At 41.1% G+C, this 8,409-nt stretch overlaps 1 pseudogene; it reads left to right on the top strand.

The window, feature by feature from the left end:
- The first annotated feature begins 7,159 nt into the window (after positions 1–7,159).
- On the top strand, positions 7,160–7,611 carry LOC103565473 (small ribosomal subunit protein uS15 pseudogene; annotated as a pseudogene).
- The last annotated feature ends 798 nt before the right edge of the window (positions 7,612–8,409 follow it).

Below are 8,409 nucleotides of genomic sequence, written 5' to 3'. Positions count from 1 at the left end.
CACCAATGTAGTCACCAGGCTGCGAGCTCTTCTGTTGCTTCCAGGGTCTCCTGGGTCTCATGTTCCTCCACTGGCACTCCACAGGCTTGTATGCTGCTATCTCATGCACCACCTGCACTGTTCCTGAGTTGCCTTTGGGTGCTGGTTGCACTACTACCAAGGTTGCTGGGTTCATATGTGTCATTGTCACTGCTGTGAGCCTGGGGATCCAGTGACTTTTATGCAGCCCCTGCTGCTGGTGAAGCTGGTGTTTGTGTGACACCACTGGTGACTGTATCATCAACTCTGCTTTACTTCCTGATGCTTCTTGTCTCAGCTTCTAAATGCCACTGTTGGTAGGAAGCAGGGCCTTTTATTTCTCCTCCTGCCACCATTTTTCTCAATCGCAGGAGCCACTGCATGAGGGTCAACACCCTGGATTACAGTCACATGGAAGGGAAAAGGGGCTGCTCCCCTGGTTACACTGCCTCTTTGGAGGTTCAGTCCACTCACCTTCACATGTAGAGATGCATGTATCTCTGTGTCCTGTTGTGATTCGGAAGCAAACCTCTCTTGGTCTTGCATGTCCAATTGGCTGTAACTTAAAAAAGAGAGGAAAAGGGAACAACTTACTCCACCATGATGTTGACATCACCTCTCCTTCTTTTATTAATGATAAATTCTCATATTCTAATCTCATAAAGTTTTTCAACTTTCTTTTTTTTTCGAGGAAGGTTAGCCCTGAGCTAACATGTGCTGATCCTCCTCTCTTTTCTGAGGAAGACTGGCCCTGAACTAACATCTGTGCTCATCTTCCTCTACTTTCTATGTGGAATGCCTACCACAGCATGGCTTGCCACGCAGTGCCATGTCTGCACCCGGGATCCGAACCAGCAAACCCCAGGCCGCCAAAGTGGAATGTGCCACTTAGTTGCTGCACCACAGGGCTGGCCCCTCAACTTTCTTGTATTTAAATACTGTCTTCCAATTACCATTCAAACCATAAGTAAAGAAATAATTTTTAACATTTCTTGGTAATTCCAATGCTTTGAAACCAATAACTCAATAAAGTTAACTTATGAGAAAGTCAACAAAAGCTTAAGTGGCTTTTTCCATGAGAAGTTACAGATATTTTTCTTGTGTTTTGTATCCAGAGAATATGACCATCCTTTATTTATAAATATTACTTACAAACATTTATCCTGTATTTAGTCAGAGAGTCACCTAAACTAAAAACAAACAGGAGAGGGGCAGGCCTGGTGGTGCAGCAGTCAAGTGCACATGTCCCACTTTGGCAGCCTGGGGTTCACAGGTTCGGATCCTGGGTGTAGACAAGGCACAGCTTGGCAAGAGGAAGCTTGGCAGCAGAAGATGGGCATGGATATTAGCTTGGGGCTAGTCTTCCTCAACAAAAAGAGGAGAATTGGCAGCAATTGGCTCAGGGCTAATCTTCCTAAAAAAAAAAAGAAGAAGAAATCTAGAAAACACTTTCTACTGTGTATGTTTGATTTTTCAAACATATTTTTTAAATTACAGAACTCTTTAAATTTTGTCCCAGGCCTAGTCCTTTCTCAGCTTTTCTGCTTAAACCAATATAAGACCAGATAGATATTTTATAAAGAACAGTCTTACTGATAACTTGTAGGATTTATAAATATGTTACTTTCCTACCCCATGTCTGACAGCTAAGTCCCTAATCCTTAGCAACACAATTAATGATCTTGAAGACTATTCACATAAAGAAGCTAGGAAATACAATGGTATTTCTGTGCTGATTTCTATTATTTACCTCCTTTTACTGACTTTGGGCTTTGTTTGTTCTTCTTTTTCTAGTTCTTTTAGGTGTAATTTAAGATTACTTATTTGAGAGTTTTTTGTTTGGTGAGGTATGCCAGTATTGCTATATATTTCCCCTTAGTACCACTTTTGCTGCATCCCATAAGAGTTGGTATGTTCTGTTTTCCTTTTATTTTCTCCATCTTTTTTTTCATTTCTCCTTGATCTAATGGTTGCTCAGGAGCATATTGTTTAATCTCCACATATTTGTGGCTTCTCCAGCTTTTTTATTGTAGTTGATTTCTAGCTTCATAGCATTATGGTCAGAAAAGATGCCTAGTAAGATTTGACTCTTCTTAAGTTTATTGAGACTGGCCTTGTTTCCCAAAATTTGATCTGTCTTTGAGAATGCTCCATGTGCACTTGAGAAGAATGTGTATCCTACTGTTTTTAGATAGAAAGTTCTTTATATATCTATTAAGTTCATGTGGTGTAGTGTTTCATTTAAGGCTACTGTTTCCTTGTTGACTCTGTCTGAATGATGTATCCACCACCATAAGTGGGGTGTTGACATTCTCTACAATTATTGTGTTGCTGCCAATTTCTCCCCTTAGTTCTTTTTTTTTTTTTTGAGGAAGATTAGCTCTGAGATAACTGCTTCAAATCTCCCTCTTTTTGCTGAGGAACACTGGCCCTGAGCTAACATCCATGCCCATCTTCCTCTACTTTATACGTGGGATGCCTACCAAAGTATAGCTTGCCAAGTGGTGCCATGTCTGCACCCAGGGTCCAAACCAGCAAACCCTGGGCCACTGAAGTGGAATGCTCACACTTAACCACTTCACCACCAGGCTGGCCCCTCCCCTTTGTTTTTTTAAAGCTTGCTTTAAATCCTATTACTGGGTATTTATCCAAAGAACATGAAATCAACAATTCAAAGAGATTTTTGCACACCTATGTTCATTGTAGCATTATTCACAATTGCCAAGATATGGAAGCAACTCAAGTGCCCATGATGGGTGAATGGAAAAAGAAGATGTGGTATAAATATATATTCCACTATATATATATACGTATATATATGTGTGTATATATATATATATATATATGCTACTTACCATAAAAAATGGAATAGTACTTACCACAAAAAATGACAAAATTGTGCCATTTGTGAAAACATGATGGACCTTGAGGGTATTATGCTAAGCAAAATGTCAGTCAGTGAAAGTCAAATATTTCATATATGAAAGATATGTGAAAAACAATCTTTCATATGTGAAAGACAAACACATGGATAAGGGGAACAGATTAGTGGTTACGAGAGGTGTAGGGGTGGGGGGCCAAAGAGGTAAAAGGGTACATATGTATCATGATGGATAAAAACTAGACTATTCGTGGTGAACACAATGCAATTTATACAGAAACTGATATTTAATAATGTACACCAGAAGTTTACACCATGTTATAAGCCAATATGATCTCAATAAAATGAATCAAAAATGAAGCTAAGACACCTACCAATCCCTAATGCCCATATCTTTAAGGTACCCCAGGTTCCTCCATTTCCCCAAGGCACAGATAGCCAGTAAGATTCCATTCCATACTGTGTACATCATCCCGTGTACATCACTGGCTTGTACTACTCTCCATATCTCTCTTTTTTCTTTTCTCTTCTCTTTTCTTCTCTCCTCTCCTCCCCTCTGCTCTCCCTTCCTTTCTCTTCTCCCTTCCCCTTCTCTTTTCTCCACCTCCCCTCTCCCCTCTTTCATTCTCTTTCTTCTTTATTTCTTTTTATTTTTGAGGAAGGCTAGCCCTGAGCTAACATCTGCTGCCAATCCTCCTGTTTTTGCTGAGGAAGACTGGCCCTCAGCTAACATCAGTGCCCATCTTCCTCTACTTTATATGTATGACACCTATCAAAGCATGGGTTACCAAGTGGTGCCATGTCCACACCTGGGTTCTGAACCAGTGAACCCTGGTCCACCAAAGTGGAACATGCACGCTTGACTGCTGTGCCACTGAGCCGGCCCCTCTTTCTTCTTTATTTCACTCACCAAATATTTATTGACACTATATCTGAGGCATTCTATCTGGCCATGGGAAGACAATGTTAGAATTTATGGTTGAATAGAGAGGTGAATATTTAATAAAATGATCACAAATTGTGATGAGTTGTATAGAGGTAAAGAACAGAGAGACATAATAGGATCCACAGATCTGGTTTGATCTGCAGTGTTTGAGAACACATTCCTAGTTTTAAACTTAGATCTGAGAAATGAATTGAATTTACTAACGTATTCCTTTTTTCTCTTTTCTGTTTCACTTCTGAGAGGGAAATCTCCCCATCTGCCAGCTGCTGACACATATGGACCAATGTAATGTTTTTATATCTTCTCTCTTGCTATACTAAAATTTGCCAACTAATCTATAAAGATTCTCTGAAACTACGTTTTGGACACATATTTGCTGCTTAATAAGTGTAAAGATTATATCAGTGAAAAACCGATCCAGCTTCTACCCCATTGACTGGTACCCCCATAAACATATGTCTTCCCTGCCCTTCTTTTCCCTCTGGTTTTCTTAAATTGCCCAACCCATTGGTCTCCATCACTTGGTTTGGTGCTGGCCTCCTCTGGAAACCAGGCTAGATTCAATCTCTGTAGCTCCTTCATTCTTATTTCTTCTTCTTGATAATTTTTCACTAAGTGAAACACATCAAAAATCTTATTAATGAAATTTTCCAATGTTGCTGATATACTTCCTAGATTGTAAGGCAGAAAAGTACATTTTGATCAAATTTTTTACTGAAAAGTATGATTGAAATCAGTTTTACTTGATAAAGCTGAATGTTGGCAAAAAAAAGTATGATTGAAATCAGTTTTACTTGATAAAGCTGAATGTGGAGAAAATAGAAATTCTAATTCAATGTTACAGATGCTGTAACATTTGGAGGGTTTATTGAAAATGTCTACCACAATTTTAAATGCACATGGGCCTTGACCAAGCAGATCCTCTTCCAGGACATACTTCTAAAAGTTTTGTAAAGATATATGTCAAGAATCTTTACTGCTTCAGGTATAATAAAAATTTAAAACAACAAAAAGGTCCACCACTATGGAATGGAGAAATAAATAGTTCAATCATACACAAAGAATCTTTATGCCAATAAAAACAATGAGATAAATCAGTATGGACTGACATAGAAAGGCGTTCACAATATATTGTTAAGTGGAAAAAAATCAAGCTATAGAACAATATAGGAGTATGATCCTATTTCTTTTTCTTTTTTTTTTTTTTGAGGAAGACTAGCCCTGAGCTAACATCTGCCAATCCTCCTATTTTTGTTGAGGAAAACTGGCACTGAGCTAACATCCGTGCCCATCTTCCTCTACTTTATATGTGGGACGCCTACCACAGCATGGTTTGCCAAGTGGTGCCATGTCCGCACCCGGGATTCAAACCGGCAAACCCTGGGCCACTGAAGCAGAAAGTGCACACTTAACAGCTGTGCCACCAGGCCGACCCCTGATCATACTTCTGAAAAAAAATTGCAAATAGCAACTCTGAAAGAATAAGTGAATACTAGTCATCTCTGGGTGGAAGGATATCTGGGTACGTTTCTTTCCAAATGCATCGCCTCTGTAATGTTTCAACTTCCACAATGAGCATGCATTATTTTATTAAATAAATAATCATGGCTGGATATTATTATATATTGTTTCAGTGGAGTTTTCCCCACTTATTTGAGCAATTTCTGTGCTTCATTTCCTCAAGGAATGTAAGATAAAAATTTTTTTAAAGCCTTTCCAAGCTTTCTGGCTTTTGTGTTCCAAAATCACAAGCCCTCAGGAGGACAGAATTCATTATGTGGATAAACAAAATGTTTTATTCAGCAGCAAGAGGAAGGCAGAGTCTCCTCTAGACTAGGGAAAGATGCCACCTGACTTGGTGATGAGGGAGAGAAAGCCTGAGAGGCTATCAGAGGGAGAAAGAGAGCCTTTGATTTTCTAGAACAGAAATAACACACATCCTGTTCTCAGTAACTGGTTGGTGGGGCAGGGAAGAGGGGTAGGAATAGGTAAGATTCCAGAAAATAAATGTATCTAGGCCAGTAGTTACAATTCATAGGCCTACATGGGCTAGATAGGTGACATAAAAGAGGAAAGCACAATGGTTGTATAAGACTGTGGAGTGGTGGGCGATGGCATGCTGGAACAGCTGTTACTCAGGATCTGCCTACTATTGTGCAACAGGAGTAGGGGCCCAGCGTTGCCAGACCTTTTGATTTTTCTCTTCTTCTTCTCCCCAAAGCCCCCCAGTATAGAGTTGTATATTCTAGTTGTAGGTCCTTCTTGGTTGTGCTATGTGGGACACAGCCTCAGCATGACTTCATGACTGGTGCCATGTCTTTGACCAGGATCTGAACCAGCAAAACCCTAGGACACTGAAGGAGAACACACGAACTTAAACACTCAGCCAAAGGGCCAGCCCTCTTTTTGATTTTTTACACCAAAGTTTAAGTTAAACACTCAATTTTTAATTGACTCAATGGTGCAGGTCAAACCAAGTGTACCTGTCTGAGTACATTTGGGCTGCTATAACACAATATCATAGACTGGGTGGCTTATAAACAACAGAAACATTTCTCACAGTTCTGGAGCCTGGGAAGTCTAAGATCAGGCACCAGAAGATTAAGTCTTTAGTGAAATCCCAATTCCTGGTTCACAGTCATCATCTCACCATGTCCTCACATGGTAGACAGGGTAAGGGAGCTGTCTAGGACCTCATTTTCAAAGGCACTAAGATCATTCACAAGCACTCCACTCTCATGACTTAAGCACCTCCAAAAGGCTCTACCTCCAAACACCATCATTTGGAAGTTAGGATTTCAACATATGAATTTGTGGGAGGGACATAAACATTCAGTCCACTGCAGTACCTATGGGTTAATCCCAACCTACTGGCCACACACGTGTAAACCGATCAAGGAGGAAATGACAGCCTCATGAAAAGAATCCTGTGCCCCAAACATTGGCCAATTAGCAGGAGCTATGAGCATCTCTCTCCACAAGTGGCAGTGTAGACCAGGACCACATGCTCCTTCACAACTCCAATGCTCTTCTTAAGAACCAGAATAGATCTTGTATTAAATAAGAAGAGAGATGAGGAGACAAGAAACCCAAAAGGACTTGACATGATGCTTTTTATCTGCTAGTATATGTGAATGGAGACACAGAGTCCGAAATGAAATTGAGTAAGAAAAGAAACAATCATTAATAATATAGATTATTTTTTGTAACTCTTGTAGGAAAAACAGAAGTACTCTGCCCAACCCCCGGGGGAGCCAGCCTTTTCCTTAGAACTACAACCATGGGGATTTTTTCGCTGCCTGACCACTGCCATCATGGGTCACATGCATGCTCCTGGGAATAGCTTGTCCCAGTAGGCTCTGCCCCTCTGCCACAGCATCCCCACCTGGCTGAAGTTGATGTCTGATGACACAAAAGAGTAGATCTACAAACTGGCCAATAAGGGCCTGACTCCCTCACAAATTGATCTGGTCCTGAGAAACTCACATGGCACTGCACAAGTATGTTTTGTGAAAGGCAATAAAACCTTGATAATTCTTAAGTACAAAGGACTCAAAGTCTTATTTAAGAAAGCTGCTGCAGTTTGGAAGCATCTTGAGAGGAACAGAAAGGATAAGGATGCTAAATTCCATCTGGTTCTGATTGAGAGGCATATTCACCAGTTGGCTAGATATTATAAGACTAGCCGAGTGCTCTCCCTCAATTGGAAATATGAGTCATCCATAGCCTCTTCCTTGGGTGCATAAATTAATCTATGTACTCAAGCAACAAATCATTGTTTAACTAGAAAAATAGAGAATCACAGCCCTGGGCTGGCTTTGCCTGACTGCTCCTGCTATCTCTTCCTTCCCACCAGCTCCATAGATGGTGCTTTCTTTTCCTGTCCAGCCCATGCCAGGAAGCCTCAGTGCCCCATCTTCCACCACTGTCATCAGGACACGAGAGAAAGTTAAGTCCATGTAATTGGGGTTGCTAGGGAGAGTCAGAGGGGAGTACTTTTATTTCTAGGATTGGGAGAAAAATGAGCTTCTGGAATCCCCTGCTGGAACCCAGAAAAAAGAGAAACAATGTAATTGATGTGGGGTCGGTGAGCCGAGGAGTCGAAAGAAAGATTTCTTAGGATCTGGCAGTAGTGCTCTTTTATTTAGAGAATAGTGTGGAATAGCATGGGGACAGGACCCATGGGCAGTCAGGGCTTCTGCTGCCTGGGGACAAGACCCATGGGCAGTGAAGAGCTTAGGCATGGGGACAGGACCCATGGGCAGTGAAGAGCTGCTGCTGCTGCTGCATGGGGACAGGATCGATGGGCATTCAGAGCTCCAGCTGCTGCTGCATGGGGACAGGACCCATGGGCAGTCAGAGCTCCTGCTGCTGCCCTGAGTTGAGGGTTAGGGCTAATTTTATAAGGCATGGGTACGTGACTTATTTTTACTGGAAAAAGAAAAGATGATGTAAAAAGTCATTAAATGATTTCAGTGCAGATGGTGTCTGGTTATTGTGAGGTCATATAACTTTTAGATATGAATCTGGCCATATAGATCGGCATGTAGGTGAGGATGCCCTG

This window comes from Equus przewalskii, chromosome 4 (genome assembly GCF_037783145.1).
Source record: "Equus przewalskii isolate Varuska chromosome 4, EquPr2, whole genome shotgun sequence".
In the NCBI taxonomy this organism is placed as follows: domain Eukaryota; kingdom Metazoa; phylum Chordata; class Mammalia; order Perissodactyla; family Equidae; genus Equus; species Equus przewalskii.
This window is presented reverse-complemented; position numbering and strand designations above follow the sequence as displayed.